The sequence below is a fragment of the Nelusetta ayraudi genome, unplaced genomic scaffold (assembly GCF_046127955.1).
Source record: "Nelusetta ayraudi isolate G7.1 ecotype Tasmania unplaced genomic scaffold, CSIRO-AGI_Nayr_v1 ptg000057l, whole genome shotgun sequence".
NCBI lineage: Eukaryota > Metazoa > Chordata > Actinopteri > Tetraodontiformes > Monacanthidae > Nelusetta > Nelusetta ayraudi.
The window spans coordinates 1,908,358-1,927,187 of record NW_027466107.1 but is presented as its reverse complement, the minus strand read 5'-3'; the positions used below and the strand labels follow the sequence as shown (position 1 = coordinate 1,927,187).

General features: G+C 47.3%; 1 long non-coding RNA gene across 1 annotated transcript; it reads left to right on the top strand.

Annotated features, from left to right (window-relative positions):
* The first annotated feature begins 5,001 nt into the window (after positions 1-5,001).
* LOC142896842 (uncharacterized) lies at positions 5,002-17,956 on the top strand. Its single transcript, XR_012928391.1, has 4 exons — positions 5,002-5,305; positions 6,069-6,197; positions 16,639-16,801; positions 17,808-17,956. It is a non-coding gene; the product is annotated as an uncharacterized LOC142896842 (long non-coding RNA).
* The last annotated feature ends 874 nt before the right edge of the window (positions 17,957-18,830 follow it).

Below are 18,830 nucleotides of genomic sequence, written 5' to 3'. Positions count from 1 at the left end.
CCGATCTATGTCAAGAGTCTGATCATGTTAACGAGTTCTCAATAATTATCAACATTGACCGAACAAGGTTGGATAAAATTGAATTTTAGATGCAGCTCAATGAGTCGGGCTATTTTTTGAACAGGCCTGCGGGCTGCTCTTGTGGTCCTTGGGGGCTACCTGGTGCCTGCAGGCACTGTGTTGGTGATCCCTGCTATAGACTCTATAGTTTACAACATGTTAAGTGTCGTCTGGCCACCATAGGCTTTTACTTAATCAGCAACTGGTTGGATTTATATCCTGTGAAACTCCAGGATGGTTACGTGGATCCAAAAATGTCACAATTTTCTGAAAATATCGCAATTTTTCATCCACATAAGCAAAAGTTAAACGTGTCAAAAGACACAGTGATGAGCTGGGTTAATAAGGCCTGAATTATCCCTTTATCATGACGCATACGCAATCCGGAGCAGATGTGTGAGTCGGCGGCGCACTAGTGTGTGATATCTCATCAGCCTTCTCGTCATCCGCTAAGTGATATTAAAACCAAAAAGCGGGCGTTGAAACGACGACAGGAGGAGCTCATTATCAGCGGATAAACACGATCAGGGCCGGGCAGGAGGAGATCCCACATGGTGTGTATCGAACGCGCCACCTGTCAGATGATCCTGCCTGTACTCATCGCATAGTCCCAAAGAGAGAGAGAGAGACACACACACACACACACACAAACACACAGACACACTCACCTTCTTCCCAGACCGTGCGACCTGGTCATCTGAGGGGAATCTGCTCTTTTCTGTGGCTGGGATTAACTCCTGGCACCAGGCTTGGCCGATCTCCAGTCGCACGGAGAACAAGAGCAGCAGTTTATCCCTTGTGGTGGGTCCAACCGGGCTGATCCTCTCATATTAAATGGATTAGCAGGAGCCTTGTTCTACAGTCAGGAGCTCCCGGGGATTTGGTCCGTCGGCGTATATTTTCCCACCAAAATTTTGCTCTAAAATCGAGAAGAAAGAAAAAAACGTTAATTGTGCGCTACTAGAAATGAAAGTCCTCGTCCCATTTGGAGCGAGGGGTATTGTTCATGACTGCACGGGAGTGCTGGGGATGCGATGCCGCCGACGAGGCCTTCAGAGAGCATCAGCCTCATTTAGCCGGTAGTATCCGTGGGAAACTGCGGAATTAGTGCTGCTTATGAGCTTTTTTTTTTTTGTCTTGATTTCTCACGGGAGAGTTTCAGGTTAGGCAGGGACCCGCATGATGTACAGCATGACTTTGATACGGGAGATCAGGTTAGAATCGGGTCAAAGGTGTATCCCTGAATATCGAATAAAACAGCAAGAAGCTTCTTGTTCTCAGATGTTTTATTTATGCTGCATGCAGGAATTCCTTGAATGCACTCTGGGGTTTTTCCCCGCATGAAGACACAGACATGACATAACATGAGGGCACAGTAGCCTCAGACAGGCAGCGTGTCAGCTCAGGCCTCGTGCTCTGTCAGTCGTCGACTAGATGGATGGCAGGTGCTCGTCCCTGCGCTCACGCCCTGGTATAAATCTCCCACTTTAGAAGGCCGCTGACCCGTCGCCCTGGCAGGCCTCCCTCTGCACAGGCGCCGCGCTAATCGTACTTTAGCGGAAAGAGTCGTCTGCGTCCAAGCCCGACGCCTGTCAGATCCAGCCAGGTGCCGCCGACCTCAGATCAGCCCGCTGTCTCTGCCGTGGCGGGGCCGAATGTGTGTGAAGTCTCCCTGCAGCTGTTGGACGGCACCGTGGGTGTTTATGATGACGCTTTGCAGTGGTTTTGATGTTGAATCGGGATTAAAGCAAACAGAATGTGTCTGTCAGCTAGCTTTTTTTAGACTTTTTAGACTATGTTGGAGCAGCGACATTGATTTTTATTGCTATTCTCTTATATTTTGTGAGGGAAATAATTATAAAAATAATTAATAAAAGAAAAATGTGTCATGTTTTTAAAATTTGATTAATATTTGATTAATATTTAAAGATTTATTTAGTAGCCCTGCAATGAACTGGTGACTTGCCGAGGGCGTCACCCTGCCTTCGCCCTATGACAGCTGGAAGAGGCTCCAGCAGACCCCATAACCCTGACCCTGGTTTTGAAAATGGATGGATGGATGGATGGAAATATTTATTTATTATTTCTTTTATTTCTTTTATTTCTTTTTTTTTTACAGCTTGAAGAAATTGCCACGTCTCTTTCCGTCACAGGAAGTGCTTTCCTTGAGGCGTTTTGTCTTGTTTGTGTAGTTTTTTTTTTGATAGTTTGATCGACTCTCCCTCCCCTCTGCACAGCAAATTACTGTTGGCCTCGTTCACCTCCGCTGGACGCACGTATCTCCAAAAGTCTGCAAAGTTCTATTCAAGGATTGTCGGAAAGCAGGCCCCCACGCTGAGGCCACACTTACTCACTGGCCCTTTCCCACAACCTCCAGGCACCTTGGAGGAAGTCACCCATGCATAACCGTGCTCCTCAATCAAAAGGCTGAATGTACAAGTTGTCTCGGAGGGTTGGTCGGCCGCGAGCAGCGGCATTAGCGGAGCGCATGCTCCCCCTTTCACGGAGAAACAATGCGGCCCATTGTGTTCCGGCAGCAAGTGTCTATTTTGATTTAAAAGAGGATCTCGCAGGCAGACAGACAATGCCGGGGGAGGGGGGAGGTATCTGAACACGCAGGAGACTTTTTCAGGGCTGCGGGACATTCAACGAGTGTGTCAGCATCATTCCTGAGATAAGAGGCGGCGCATGCCTCAGTGTCACTGGCAGGAAAGGAAGAAAAAAAAGAAGGAAACCCACACAGTTACTCCTTTAAAAGAGGAGACCCTCAGCTGCTGCTGGACGGATGCCCTCTGCTAATGTTTTGACAGGCTGAGCTTATCTCTATTTTTTAACTGATGTAAAAGCTTCACTGGGCCTCTTCGGGACGTCAAAATAAGAGATCAGAGTGACAAATGGACGGGACCACTTGGGACCCTGTGAATTCCCTCTGATAATAGATTGAAATAGTGGCACAGAAGCGCAACTAGATATTTAAACATCACTCTGAAAGGCCCATTGCACAGGATTTTGTAGTTTTAAAATCAAAATGAAATAATTTAAAAAAACGTTTTGGGGTTTTGTATATGGTAATTTTCATTTAAAAATGAGCATATCTACTTCTGCAAAGAGTCAATTGGCAGCCATATAGCACTACCATGTGTCCAGAGTAACTCTGAAAGGGAAAACTTAGTATCAGGTGGGATGAAGATATGATGTTTTTTGTAATGTGTTTTCTTGTTCAATCTTACACAATGGGCATTTAATATTTGGATTTTGGATTTTCTGGAAATTGGATTGGAGGACATTCCTGGTAATGAAAGCCTGAGCACGGCACGGCACCACTCCCTTGTTCCCCCGTGTTCAGCCCCACCTCCTTTGGCCTCCTCACCACTTTCAAAAATAGCGGCAGCGACCCATCTTTAAATAGGACATTGTTTTGTCTATTGTCTTTCCATCCCTGTGCTGTCCTGATCACTGATGCTCAGCGCTGCAGTAAACATCCTCTGACCCTCTACACCCGCCACTCTGACCCCCAGTCACTCTGACCCGGCCGTCAGCGGCTGCAAGGTCGCGGGTGGAAAGAAAATGTGGCCAAAAATAACCTGTGTTGAAAGAGGTTGATACAAACTGCAATAAGCTGTAATTGGATTTCCCTGGTGGGATGATGGAGCGGAAAGTGAGGACGTGCGTACAACATTTTGACATTTAACCTCCCAAACATTGTTTTTCCTTTCCTGCTTCATTACTATCATCTCCTTCACAAAAACAACTTGATGCAAGTAAATGGGATGAGTTTCTCATGGGATTATTATTCATGTTATATAAATATAGCACGAGTCGACAGAATAAATGTCAAAACCAAAGTGAAAATAGACCAATTACTGTTTAACCCTCTGGAATTTTTCTTTTTACTTGACTTGACTTTACGTATTTATTGACATTTAAAAATGACGCTACTTCCACTTTAGGGGGAAATAGAAACTTGCTGATCACGGCCTCTCTTTTCATCATGATTAGACTCTGCATCAGACTGTTTAAGAGGAGGCTTTTGAAAAGATGTTTAGGGGCCTGGGAGCAGGGGATGTGCTGGAGTGTTGATTCCCCATTCTTCCCATTATCCGCCTGGTCGTTTTCTTTGGACTGAGGGCCATCTATCAGGAGCCCCTAAAGGTCCTTTCAGAGGCGAATAAAAGCTCCACTGTGAAGGAACCAGCCTGTGGGTTGCTGGGAACATGGGAGACAACAGATGTGTTAAATGTAGCCGGCTCCCCCCCCCCCCCCCCCCACCAACACCGTCTCAAAAAAAAGCAGGCTGCGTTCGCTCTGATGGAGAGGCGTCTTTATGTTGATTCAGTGAGCGCGCTCATGGAGGAACTCTGCATCGTCAAAGACGATTCCTCTTCCCTCCACATTCAGGAGGGAAAGAGCTGCAAAGAAAAGGCCGTAAAGTTGTTACAGGGCATCTTCACGTCTCCCACAGTGTTAATTGGTGTGAGTGTGAAACCACATTGAGCAGCATTGTGAGTTGATCTGTGCATTTTAAAGAGTGATCAACAATATTATGAGTGTGAATACGCACTGCTATCCTGTCAGTGTCACCCTGGCAGAGGGAAATTGTTGTGTTTTTGCATTGCAGTTGCCGTACTCAGTATACACACACATTGTACTGATGATTAGACAACAGGATTGTTGTTTTGTTTTGTTTGTTGCCAAGTCAACAGCGAGCAGGCACAGATGACAAACACCTCTCAACGGCAATGACAGCACAGAATATTATCATGGCAGCATGCATTTTTAATTTACACATAAAAAAACTGAACAATGTCAAAAAAGGTCATATGATGATAAATTATTATGAACATATTATTTGTGTCCTGCACTATACATGTTATTCATTGAGACACGTGACTTGAGGCAGCATCAAGGCCGCAGTCCCTCACAAACTACGTTGAGCTCGCTGTTATAGTTTTTCAAAACTACGGTGTCTAGGCGCTGGGAGATCCGGGCAATACCTTTACTTCACCAAGGGGGGCATAGGAGAGCATAAGGTTCGAGTTTACGCGTGTTGTGCTGATCTTCTTCTACGTACGGAATCTAATGCGCAACAGGAATAGGTGGTATTTTTATTTTTATTTTAATGAAAATAAATAAAGCAAATCCTGGATTTTCAGTCAAAAGTGATTACTAATGGGAGGCTTTTTCAACAAAGCACGAAGACCTTTTCCCAGAAAGACAGAAGAATTGACTTCATTGACAAGGACAGGTAAAAGCATGCTAACACTGTAGCATGTAGCCATTTTTTTTCTCGTGTTGACTGTCATTTATGGAACTGCCATGACAAAATGAAAAGTACACGTATTGACGGCCAAGAGAAAAATAACTTTCTCTGTGTGTAGAAGGGTGGTTTAAGCTGCTCTGTTTGGGTTCCTGTGTTTGTGAGTGTGAGTGTGACTGAGAAAGAGCCGCGGACGTCACCGCATCCTGTGTGTGCACTGTTGTGGCTTCACTTCCTTCACGTCACGAAACCAGCGATGGTCCCGTTATCTCACTGTTTGTTCAGCCAATGTTCGGCGTTCAATGCGCTGGAAGCCACTCCGGATTTGCACGCAGCAGTTGGTTTTTACCAAGTGTTTAGTGCAGCACTCATCATCGAGCTGCCGTATGATTTGGCATAAATGTAGCCTTTATCTGCAGCTGTGATTGCCACTCTTGATTGAGATCATTTGGCTGGTTGTGAGGTGTGCCAAGCAAACTATGAATGGAAATTAAACACTTCAGGGAGTAATGTCTCCCTCTGTGACGTTATAACTGTCATTCGCAAAAGAAACATACTAAACCTCTAATGGGATCGCATAAATATTATATTAGGATTATAGTGTGTGCTGTGTGGAACCTATCTTGAACTTTTTTGCAGCTTTTAAAAAAAAAAGGCTTTATTTTGTCTTGGTGTTGCAGACAGCAACATAAAAACATTGCTTCCCATCATCAATGCAAACTGTGAGACCCTGTTACTGTTTTCCCTGCAGGGACCGCGCTCGCCTCCTGTATTCCAGTGGGAACCGGGATAATCCCGGGAGATCACAGCATTCCCATCCAAGTGGCAATGTCTGCCTTCGGTGGATTTCACCTGCAGTTGCATTACTGGCCATGAAGAGGTGAGTGAAGAGAGTTTTATTGCATCTTGTGAGCCCTGGTATAATCTCGGTGATACTCTGGGAGGAGGGGCAAAGGTCTCTACATCAAACCCCGGGGCCTAAACAATGAGGGTGTTCGGCGTGGACAGCCCCGAGGCGCAGCCATCTGCCACAGAGAGAGTGGAGTCCCTTTGTCAGCTATTGTGGAATGCGGAGGCAGATTGATGAGGGCCCGCTGATTCCTTCAGGGTCTGCGTTGAGGCAGCAGGCAAAAGCCACAGTCCCCACCCACCACCTCGCCGTCTGTCTCCCACATTCAGTAGTCATGTGACTGACAAGGCAGCCAAGCTGGGGCGGGGACAGGCCAGGGAAAGTGTCCCGAGGAGATGATGTCATGGCACCCGTGGTCTCTCAGAGGACGTGCAAATAAAAAGGACTGGGGAAAAAAAACAAAACAGAAAAAAAGCAGCAGCATGTTTTCCTGCCTGCGAGTGTGAGAACTGGACTTTTCCTCCTCGGCACTGCAAGGCCAGATTGTGATAGTGCGTCGACCTCTAACCCTCTCAGCAGGTGTGTGGGTGTGTCTGGCCTTTGTGGCGAAAGGCTGCTGCAGAAGCTGCTGCAGAGTGGGTGTTTGGGGGTTGAAAGAAGGGCAGATGTTGTGAGCCCAGTGCCCCCCGCCCCCACAGTCTCCCCCGAGGGGAAAGTGTGCCGCCATAGATGGAAGGGGTCAGGGCGAAAGGGGTGGAGTTTGTGACACGGCCAGAACAACAGGGCTGCTCTGGTTTCCATGGCGTCCCAGGCTGCATCACTAAGCCGTCTGTCTGTGGGACATAAAATATGACTCTGTGCTCCACGGGATCACAGACAACATGGGCCTTTATTCAGCCTTTTGATACAGGCTGAACTCTGCACTTCGTTCTGGATTAGTGGCATAGACGCAGTTGGATGAAGTCTCAGCAACAGTTTGCATGAGAATTATACTACAGGATGATGATCTGTGGGATGGCAGTGAGTCACGAAAGTGGCTCTAATTGTTGATGACTGTGATAACCTAAAATGAAGTCAAAGAACCAAGCGCCGCATTTATACTCATCTCTAAATGAACTTTAAATGGTTTCCGTTGCATCTGCTGCTTTTCAAATCGAATGCAAATATGTTAGCGGTATTTCAAATGGTTCTAACATTGATGTGATATTTAGAGTTTTTATTTGAAAAATCAGACCTTTGAAATTTGTTTTTGATGAAAAATAAAATGTAATCATGTAAACTTAGGCCCTGTCCACACGGGAACGTTACCGTTTTTTTTTTTTCTTTCCCGGGGTCGAAAAAAAGTCGCGTCCACACGCTGGTAGATGGAAACGGAACGCTGGGTGAAAACGATGTAATGTGTATGCCACACCGAAACGTGGCGCTGTTAACAGACGCTGACACAGGCAACGGACCCGGAATATAAAAATAAGCCCATTTCCGCTACACGCCAGACACGAAAAAGAAACAATGGCGAGTGGAGGGGGAAAAAACGGAGTCTCTTGTGTGGACCGACGACGAGGTGGAATTACTACTACGTGTCACACAGGATTACAAATCCGCTCGCCACCATCGTTGTTGTTTGTGCCGCTGCTGCCGCATTGCATGCCTTGTTTTTTCCGGGTGACATGACAGTGACAGTGCGATGACGTCATCGTTTCACAAGGAAAAGCCGTTTTCACTGTCCAGATGGCAACGTGCCAATGTGACAACGACGAAACGGCGTTGTCAGATTTTCCCACTCTGGGACCCGTTGTCAAAAAATTACTGTTTCGGGGGACCCAAAACACCGTTGCCATATGGACGAAACGGCGTAACGGTTAAATACTTTACCGTTTCCACCAAAAAACGTTCCCGTGTGGACAGGACCTCAGTTCAACTCCAATCTGCCTTAAACAAAAGACTTGTTGAAAAGAACTCTCCAAGAACAATTGATTCCCCTGAATCAAAGGAGTAAAGCCATAGTTCAGCCATGTAACAAAATACTTTTTGTAAAAACCGTGTTGCAGAACACTTGGGTGTCGCTCGGAACAAGGACTCCAGTTGTGAAGTTCAGTGTTTCTGGATGCTTCGCTGCAGACCACACAAACACAGCTCTGAGTCAGTGTTGAGATAGTGTTTCCAGCTGCGGTGCTTCAGAAAAAGCCGCGGGGGTGCGGCAGAGACGAGATAAAGATAAAACGCACCGCTTGACGTCTGTTTGCTGCGACTCGTCGCTCTTCCCTCTTTGAGGTGACGGCTGCTGAGGAATGCGGCTCCTCCGTGGCATCGGTTTATCTCCGCTGCAGAAATCCTCGCTGCCGTAAGCTGACGGAGAGGTGTGGCTGAAACAGTCACTTCACTGTGCTGTGAGCCGGCTTGTTAAATTCAAATAGAGATGCTTTGTTGCAGCACATGACATGAATATCGGAGCGAAAAGCCGTGAAGACGTGTGGTAAATAATCTGGGAACCATGATCACGGCAATAAACAAAATCAAATTGCATCGCTTGAATCAATTGCCTTCTTTGAAAGTCCCATTTTTGAAATATTTTCAGATCGCAACTTGTCTTCTTTTTAAGTGAGTTTTTCAGGCCAGAGACGCAGACCATTGTCAGGAAACACTGGCGGGAGTGAATTCTACACATCGCGGAACTGAGCACCATCTAAATTCTGTGAGATGAAAACGTGTTTCATGTGAAAAGGAACGTTTCCCTCCCTCCCCTGTCAGTCTTTTTCATCCTCGCTGACCTTCTCCGCTGATCGTCATTGTTCATTTCATACAAAAGGTTCCTTCTCCGCCACAATGCGGGCCAAAGTCTCGCCTCTTTCTGCGGGACCTGTCAGTCACATGACGCACAGCATTTGTACAACACTACTGGGGGGGAGGAGGGAGGGAGGGAGGGTGTCACAGCGCACGGTCAAGATGGTGGCCGGGGAATGAAAGAAAGCGGGTCAGCGCTCTGGACAAATCTTGAACTTCAGTCATCGGAGAGAAAAAAGCGTGCGTCAGATATTCCTTCGATATGCACCTCCAGCCGCTCATCGGTGGAAGTGTTTTCGAACGGTTCCCCTCAAAGTCTCCGTGGACCTCATTGTTGAAGCGAGTTGAAGGAACTGATGGGCAGAGCTCAGAGAGTTTGGTACCAGTATTTAGCCTGATCCCGAAAGAAAAGGTTGAATTCAACCCCAGTGAGACTGGACTGTCTGTCTCTGTGGTGAAATAATCAGTCAGGGACCACGGAGATGATTCAGGACAAGAGTTCAGGCCTTCACACACCGGGTGTGTAATCGATAGACAAGTTTGTGTGATTTTGGGGGGGGGGGGGGTAAACTCCAACTGCTATGTTAATTTGCGTTACATTTGGGCAAATCAAGCTTTTTAGCCGTCGCCTTATCAAAAGCCAGTGTGTGAAGGCCCTCCAGCTAAAGGATGGACAATCCAATTGTGTCTCCAAACTCTCCAGAAAGGAAATTTTCTCAACGTGCACCGGGCGATAAAAAGACCTGCGGATGTATCTCTGGAGTTCCTTCTGTTGTTGCACAAGTTCTTACGATAAAAGAGGACACAGGTAGCGCCGCCAGCCAACACAAATATGGAAACGGGATCAGTGCCCGGGGCCAGAGGTTGGAGGGAGGGGTCCTTTCCCCCCTGGCGGCCGATCTGCCTCCGATTGGCAGGAAAGAGGGTCGTCATCCTCTGACATCTCATTGTCTCCACGGCGCAGACGGAAAACATGCCGATTTCCCAGGTCGTCCTCGCCGCCTCTGAGGATCCTGACCTCGGGCTGAGACTTGAGGGCGGCCAGGAAGACAGAAGTTAGAGAGAGGTAGTCTATCAATCCGTGACCTTCCCAGATACGCTTTTTTTGTTTCATTATTTTTCTTCCGTACAGCTTTTACACCAAATCCCACTGCGGCAAATATCTACCCCCAGATTTGTATTTACCTTCTCAGCGTGGTCTCTGCCCCGCTGTGGCCATAAAAACATGACATCAGCCAACTTCTCGGCTGGAAATAACATAACACAAGTCTCGGGGGTTGATACACAGGGGGCCTGTCGTGCCTGGAGATAATGAACACAAGTTGGAGACTCTTCAAAGACCTCGAGACTTGCCAAGCGCTGGTGTAATGTTAGTTTTGGGATCCTTTGTAGAAGACCAATTGTGGGCTGGGATAATAATAAAAATAACAATTCTATGCGACCGTTGGGGTTTGTATTCGACGTGCCCCCTGTGGGTTTGGGGCAACTGCATTTTCCGACTCGTCCAAAAAAAAGTCATTTTGCACCGACTGCTTTCTGGTGGAGGACTTCCTTTTTGCGAAGTAGAAATAAAAGGACATTTAATCCACGGTCGTGTCGGCGGGGACTTACAATAATAACAGGACGAAAAGGATGTGAGCGCTGCAACTCTGACCTCCATCTGCACGGTTTCCTCCCGGCTCTCCCTGGGTGGGACGGCCCGCTGGGCCCTGCAGCGCAACACACACATGTCCACTGTTCTTTCGGATCGCGGTCCCCCAATTACGGCGGACTGTGGCGGGCCCGTGTTTCTCAGGGTGTGGGGGTCAGGGAGCCCGGTGGAGCTGCGCCGAGCGTTTGTTGCAGTTGGGCTGCTGCCACCGCCGGCAGATAATAATCGGCGGCCGCGGAGCAGGAAATCAAACGTAAGCCGTTGAACACAGCGAATTAGCGAGAGCAGCCAGATGATCCGCTTCCCCCACTGGGGGAGAGGGTAGGGGTGAGGAGGAGCTGTTTCTCAGAAAACAAGAATCACAGCGCAGCGCTGAGGTCATGTGTGGTAGACGTTCATGGGAAGTGGGGACCGCGGCAGCGTTTCATTGGCTGCTTTAAATGAGACAAACGGGGAGCAAACTTACAGGACAACCTGTGGAGATGTGCTGGTGATTTTAATGCAAAGCTCTGATGAAGTGTCTCCTGCCCATCCAGAGAACTCTGTATGGAGCAAAGGGTCCCTGTTTTGTTTGTTTTTTTGCTCGTTTTTTAAGAAAGTCTGGAAATCCGCCCCCTGTGATGTCACTTAGGGCACAGCAACCTCGCTGATCAATCTTCCAGTTTAGCAGCAAACGCACATCCAAGCAGAGGTCTTGGCTCTGCCCTGAAGGTTCTCCTTGTTTTCCCAAACATGTCAATGGTCCAGCGAAGCAGGAAGCTAAAACACAGTGTGTTTGACGAGAACTACGGTTTATGCGCTTCACACGACACCATTCAGTGGAAGCACCTGCAAATCGCAATTGTACTTTGTCGGAATTTTTGAAATTTCTATTTCGATTATACTATTTTGCGAAAAACTGCCGTGGAAATGCAGCCAAGGCCAGTCACTAGTTAACGCAACAGTGCGTGCGACAGCGAGAGGAAGTTTTAAAATCCCCTTGGTGAGGGCACGTCAGCTCCGACCGCGAGCTGGAATTCCTTTTTTTATGGCTTTTCATTATCAGCAATCGTTTGAAATGAATTGAGCCAACAAACAGATTTGACCTGAGGCCAGCATTGGGACCCAGACCCGCGCCTCCAGCGACTCATCATGTGCCCTTTGCTTGTTTTCCTAGTTTGGCCGATGCTGCCAGCGCAGCGGAACACTTCCCGTTTTCATAAGACACGACGGCCGGGGCTCGTCATGTGATGTGTGATCTCAGTCCCCTCAGGAAGTGTGCGCAGCAGTGCGAGCGGAGGAAGTTCACCCCTGCTCCGCAGCCCTCTGTCTGGGGTCGGAGGGCGGGGGCGGGGGGGTGGAGGCGGGGCCGGGCACTGCTGCAACAACTGATTTGCTCCTTTCCATGTGTGTGTCATTAACGTAAGTCGCTGTTAGTTTTCTTTCCACACAGCCAATGGAAAAGCAAACAAACGATGGAGTGCAGGATGTAGCCGCGCTGGAAAACACAGAGACACGAGCGATCTCACTGACAAATGATGCCTGCAGAGTCCCGACTCTGCAGGGTGTATGTTAGATAGATAGATGGAGAGATAGATGTACTTTATTGATCCCAAATTGGGAAACTACACAGTTGCAGCACACAAAAAAACTACAAAACAATAAATTCTACAGTAGTTACAAAAACACTCTAATCAGTCTATGTACAGCAAACAGCCAAAGCAGATGAGCAAAAGACAGTCAGGTTGTGCAGAGGCTGGGATAAGAGGGGTTTTCTACACCATTCAGGCATTATTTGCCATTTAGTCCAGGGAAAATGTCCAGAATGTCCAGAATTTTTTTTATCTTTATTTACAGATTTTTAGAAACACTATGATTAAACATATAGCCTAATAAATGATAATCAAATTAGTATCAGATTTAAATGGAAAATTTAGATTTCTTTTTTAGTATTAAAAAAAAGAAAACATAGCATCTGACCACCTTATATATAGAGACAAAGAATTCATCATATTTGACGTTCAAAACGGAACCAAATAAAGAAAATATTTAAGAATTAAAAGAGATGCACATTGAATAGCGTAACATATAAACTTATTGCTGACGTCAGAGCACGTGGTAGATATCAGAGTTGTGTCTCTTTGTCATACAGGTCCAGACCAGGTCCACACCGCTTATTAGAACCCAAGTAAAACGTTGCAGCTTTGTGGAGATGCACCAATTGTTGACTTTTTGGCATTTTTGTTTAATGCAAACAAAGTGGAAAGCACGTCAAAGCGGATGTGTTGGTGGAACAGTGCACCACTGTGCTGTCGGGACGGCCCTGTATGTGTGCGACTGCCTGATTTATGATCACCAAACGGGCCGTGGAGGATTGCTTCAAGCCGGCGGACACACATCTCCTTGTTTGCATTTTGAGTTCCAAAAATGCCACGTGGTCCCTACGGGGCGTTACATCATCAAACGTCAAAAGTCCCCCACCGACCTCCCCCCGGCTTTGATATGTGGTGGTCTTACAGATCAAGAGATTAAGTTGATTGACTGTTTGCCTTAGCAGAAGAAAAATGTTCCCATTTGTTTTTGCTTCTGGAGAATGTTTAGGGATTTGCTGCTATCTGAGCGCTGCTTTTACACACGGCCGGGCCCAGAGATGATGTGGCGGCCCGGCACGCAGCAGCACGAGGTTATCTGCCGTGTCACTCCGGTTTCTCTCACAGTCCGGAGGGGGCCGGAGGAGAGGCTGGGTACGGGGGGGGGGGGGGTTACGCTGCTCCCGAAGTTTGTTTTGTCGGCAGGAAAGTCGTCTCAGCCGGAGCGCCTCACAGCCTCAGGTCAACATCTCCGATTAGACGGTCGGCTCCACTCCAGGACTCGACTGGAGACGAGCTGATTTCTGATGGAAAATCGTGTCACACCAGGCTATCAAGAACAGTGTTGTATTTAGGGATGGACTTTTCTTTTTTACCATCAACTGTGAGTCATTTTAAAGGTCGGCTCTCGCAGTTTTAGTTCTACATTTTCAGTTCTACTTTTCCCAAGGTCCCATATTTGAACTGTTTTCAGATCTTTATTTTTCCGCCTTGCACCATCAACTCAGCCCTCTGTTTACAGCCTCTTGGAGCCTCTGGCGTGTGCCAGCCAGAGAGGCGAAGGACGCACTCGACTTTGTTTCTGGGAAGTTCACTGACAGGCTACTGATCAGTCATCGTCTCTTTCATCATTAGCAGAAATTCTACTTCCTTTTCCGATCTTCCTCTTTTGATTTTCATGGTAAAAACAAAAATTGCCGGGTTCACGAGCCGCTCAGACGGGCTGAAGTGACACTGAGAGAACCTGGTGGAGCCTGAGACCAAGGTTGGATTAAGACCTCCTCCTCCTCTTCCTACTCCTTCCCACAGTTCATCGAGGGTGAAGACGGCGTGATGATGATGATGATGATGATGATGATGATGATGATGATGAACGAGGTCACGTGATGTGAATGATGTGTGAGAAGCACACACTGTCTCCACACAGCATTGTCTGCCACGTAAAGAAGCCCCTTTGTCTCAGTTACTTTATTATTGAGTGTATAATGTGTATGACCACAAAGGGGACACAGTGTAAATAGCACACACACACATACACACACTCACACACACACTGATTGGGTGTGCTCTCTACATTTGATCCCCTTTGTTTCCCCCTCAGCCACAAATTACCGAGGCAAGGAGCTCCTCTTTTTTTCTGCTTTAACCCTCTCGCTGTGTTGCCGTGAAAACACATCATTGTGAAACCGTCTTCACTTCCTGCGCTTCATGTTGGCAAAACACGAGCACAAAGGAGTTTCAAACGCATCCTGGTTTCTCCGGACCAACTGTGTGTGACTGTGTCTGAGGCGGCCGGGGTCATGTGACAAAGGCGGGGAAACCAGCCTTCAACAAACACAGTTACATTTAAAAATCACTAAAAGAAGAGCTTTGGATTTTAATGAAGTGTGGATTAAAGGTTCACAGTTCACCCATTTCCTGCTCGCCCATCTGTGGTGACATTTTCTAATTTGTGCAATTTGAAAGGAAACGTCTGAAAAAAACCCACCTCATGCGAGCGTCAAAACCTTTTAGCCGTATTTGAGAGTTGTTTTTTTTTTTTAATTTTAAGTTTAGGTTTTTCCAAGACCAGTTTTTTATTGCGATATTCAGGTTTTGTGCAATTCTAGGGGTCATGGAACGCAGCCATCGATGGGGAACTCTGAATTGTCTGTGACTGTGAGGGCGAATGGTGTCTTGACGTGCCCAGCCGCACGTGCACAACTTGTCAAAATCACCCAGGCTGTCTGTCACCCACAGAGCTGCAGGTCAGACACCTCAGCAGGCTGCTGCTGATCCGCCGTCTAATGGACGAAGGCTAAATTAGTGATCCAGTGAGAACTGGGCCAGTGTGACAGAGTCGGGCCGAGGCGGTGGGAACCAGGGTCACTCAGGAACGGGAGCTCAGTGTTTCCACTGGGAAAAATGCAAAGTGAAAACTCAAACAGCCGAGGGCGGAAAAACAACAACAGCATTGTCCAACTGTGGCACTGGTGGTTTTTCGGACCAGAGCTGTTTTTTTCTTGTTTTTTTTTTTTTTGCCTGACATGGAACCAAAGTGTGGTTACCCGCAACGCTTGGATGCATTGTTAACCAGCTCACATGTGCGGCGACGGCGCAATTGTTCTCCCATTGCGAAATGACCCACGAGGGAGCAGAGAAAAACAAATTAAAGTGCCGGTGGCCGATGTTACGACAGATTGCGCGCCTTGCGACATATTGCGCCCCCGCCGCCTGAGAAAGTGGCGCTTGTTACGCTCACGTCAATGCATGCGGGCAATGTTTTTTTTTTCTTCCTTTTTTTCCCCTTTATTTTAACTAATAGCTGCAGTGAAAATCAAAGCAATCTGTGCCCTGAACTCAAGCCGCCCGCCGCCCGGGACGAGAAACAGGATCCGCCACGGAGGCGCGACGGCTGGATCGATTTCTCTGAAGTTTCCCAGGGTCTTGCTGCTCCCCGGGGAGCACCGGCCCTCCGCTCCACCGCCGCCGCTGCCACTGCGTGGGTCTCTCCCCACCGCCATTATCAGCCATGGAAGCCACAATAGTTGAGGGAGATGAGATAACATTGTGAGCGGCCGAGCGGCAGGTGAGAGACTCGGCGGGGCACGATTAGGTATCCGGGTCCCAGGGTGTAGCATTGCCGGGGGGCCCCAGGGGCCTCGGCCCCTGCCATCTGCCGGGGTGAATTCCTGCTGGCGAAAAGAGAGAGAGAGGGAGAAAGAGAGGGAGAGAGAGAGGGACCGCTCAATAGAAGTGAAAACTGTTGCTGCGGGGGCGTCGCTTTAAGTTTCTCCTCTTACCTTTTTTTTTTTTTCTCTTTCTCTTTGAAAGACAGCAAGTGTTACACTTTACAGTTCCTTTGTGACCGCCGCCAACACAAGCAACGCAACAATGCGAGTGAAGTCGGCCAAAGAAAATGCTGAGACCTTTGACGCTTGTGCAGCGGTTGAAGTCGCTTCCGTTTGCTCATATCAGACTCACGCGTTGACCTTTAAAGGGCCTCTTATTGTGATCACTTCCATGTTTGTGTCTCTCCACCAGGGGAGCAACGTTGCAGCATTAATCACCCAGAAGACTGTATTTGTTTTATTAGCCCTTGTATGGATTTTCTGTTACTAGCCTGAGAGAGGTATCGCTGCCATTTGTGACATCACAGAGGGCCGATGTCAAGAAACATGCGCCTCCTGGAAATTGCATGAGGATTTGGAATGGATTTTCCTCATCCCTGTGGGGTTCATCAACAAACTACACACACACATTGTACCGTTAGAAACTAGAAACTGCAGATGATGTGAATTTTGCGCCACAAGGGGCCTGACAGGATTTAAAATCCTCCTTTTGCAGCAGAAAATGAAGCTCATTGGTGTGTGTGCGTTCCACTCCTCGTGGCCCCGAGTCTTCCAGCATCACAAATAAATCACAGAGAGCAGCACTTATTAGACACGCTGGCCAGATCCTGAAGCTTGTATTTATGGCTTGTTGCTTTCAGGGGCTCCAGTGTGACGCCGTTTGGGCCCTTGGGGCTGATCTGATGACAGCCGCCCTGATTGGTTCACGCATGAACCCTGCCGGCACCACACAAGCCGCCTCGATGTGACGGCGTGGGGTGAAAGAAAATCGAAGACGACACCGCGGCTCGTGGATCCTCACAGGTAGGCGTGACCGCGGAAGCGACGTGAGAATATTGAATTAGGATTTGCGTCTAAAGAGTCTCGACTTACCAGGCGGGCCTGGTGAGCCTGCCATGCATCAAGGTTTAGTCATCCTTTCAAAACTTAACCCACAAGCTTGTCTTTCGCTCACATCTGAGCGGCCCGACGGCCTCTTTATCAGCGACCAGAATGTATCTGCCAGTGATCAAAGCAACGTGTGACTCTGCATGACAGGAGCCGGAGCCACATCTGTTAGACCACTTCAAATCAGTTAAGAAGCTCCTGGTGTTGTTCCACACATCAGACACTGATAGCTGTGACCAGGAGCTCTAATCTGAGAGCAATAAATCTTTTCCCTGCCGTGTTAACTTTCACTGACCTCAACACAATCCTAGTGGGCCATGGAAAAACATTTGTAGTTTTTTTTTTTTTCTTTTTTTAATAATTACTTTGCAAGCCACGCCACAGCAGTGATTTGCTTTGTGACTGAACAATTTGACCAGGCAAAGGCACACAGTCTTTTTTTTTTTTATTTATTTAAAATTGTTTTTGCGGGGCTGTTATTCAGCAAATCTGCAGAATTGATGACATGGCCAGATGTTGGAAATGGCCCCACACTGACCCAAAGGCGCACTCCACAGTGTTCACCCCCATGATGGATAGTGGCTTGTTTCATGGATGGTTATGACTTTGCAGTAAAAAACAACAACAAATAAAGCTTGTAAAATGAAATGGAAACTGGAATGGAAAAAAACTCTCCTAAAACTCATGTTTTCCCACATCAAAGGAATCCAGCAGCTGTCATGGCAAATAAAAATTTAAAACAGCATTTGATTTGCAAGTGTGACAACTTTATTGATCGCTAGAAGTCTCGCTCATCCGTCTTGCCAGGACCAAGTAGAACACAAGTTCATGCTGTCATAAAAGTCTATCGTTTTCCACGGCCGATCAGCTTCCCTCTGTGTGTGACAAAATCAGAAATGCATGAAATGCGACAAATTCACAGAAGAAGAGGATGGCGACGAACCACGGACGACTGTGACGGGCTGGATCAGAACGTGGCTGCTGCAGAAGCCCTTGTGTGTGAGCGATAACGGCGCTGAGGGCTTTTCCCGGCGCACATCATGTGACTCCTTGGCAGACGTGAGTGGATCGGATGGAAAATAACATCTCGCCCTGCTCGCACCCCACCGCCCCCCACCTCACCTCAATCAGAAAGTTGTAGCTGCAGAAAACAGCACGGCTGGCTGACCGGCCTGACTGCGGTTGACAGAAGGTTCACCCGTTGACCTTTTGACCTCCAGCCTCCCCATCTCATTCCAGGGGATCCAGTAAAGGTTGCTGTCTAGCATGCAAGTTGAACAACCTGTCAGAATATCTGTTTGTAATGGAATGAATGAATATTTGATTGATTGAATTCTTTATTCGAGCATAAAAAAAAACGTTAAACAAAAAAAATAACAAAACAAGCCTAATACTCAAAGAAAACAAATATCCAGAAAATTAGATATGCTCAAAAATGGAGGAGGAAGAAGTACAAAACCTTGTGAAACCTACGCCTACTCACCTCACACTCCATCTGCATTTCATTGCAACCTCTATCCAAATGTACTAAAACAATATATTCTATGCAGCTATTGAACATTATCAACAATTACATCACAACTATTACATTACAGCACTATATTACTGTATTTTAAATGTTATACCGAGGCACTGCAAGTATATTTCCAGGTGAATCTGATTTGTTTGCTTAAATCAGTCCAAAAAAACATTTCCTCTTACAATATTTGTGCATCAGATCCATTTCTGAAGGGTGCGACCTTTGGGAATCTAAATTTCATGCTTAAAAAACCCAGACACACACACACACGCTTAAATCACAGCTACAGGCAGCATGGTAGAGCAGAGCAGACTGGTGAGGACGGCGGTGGCTTCTCCTCCACCGCCAGCGAGGCCTCCATCCATCTGTTCGGCCCATCAGCGCTGCTGCTGCTGCTGCTGTTTTTTTTGCATGTCGCTAACATCC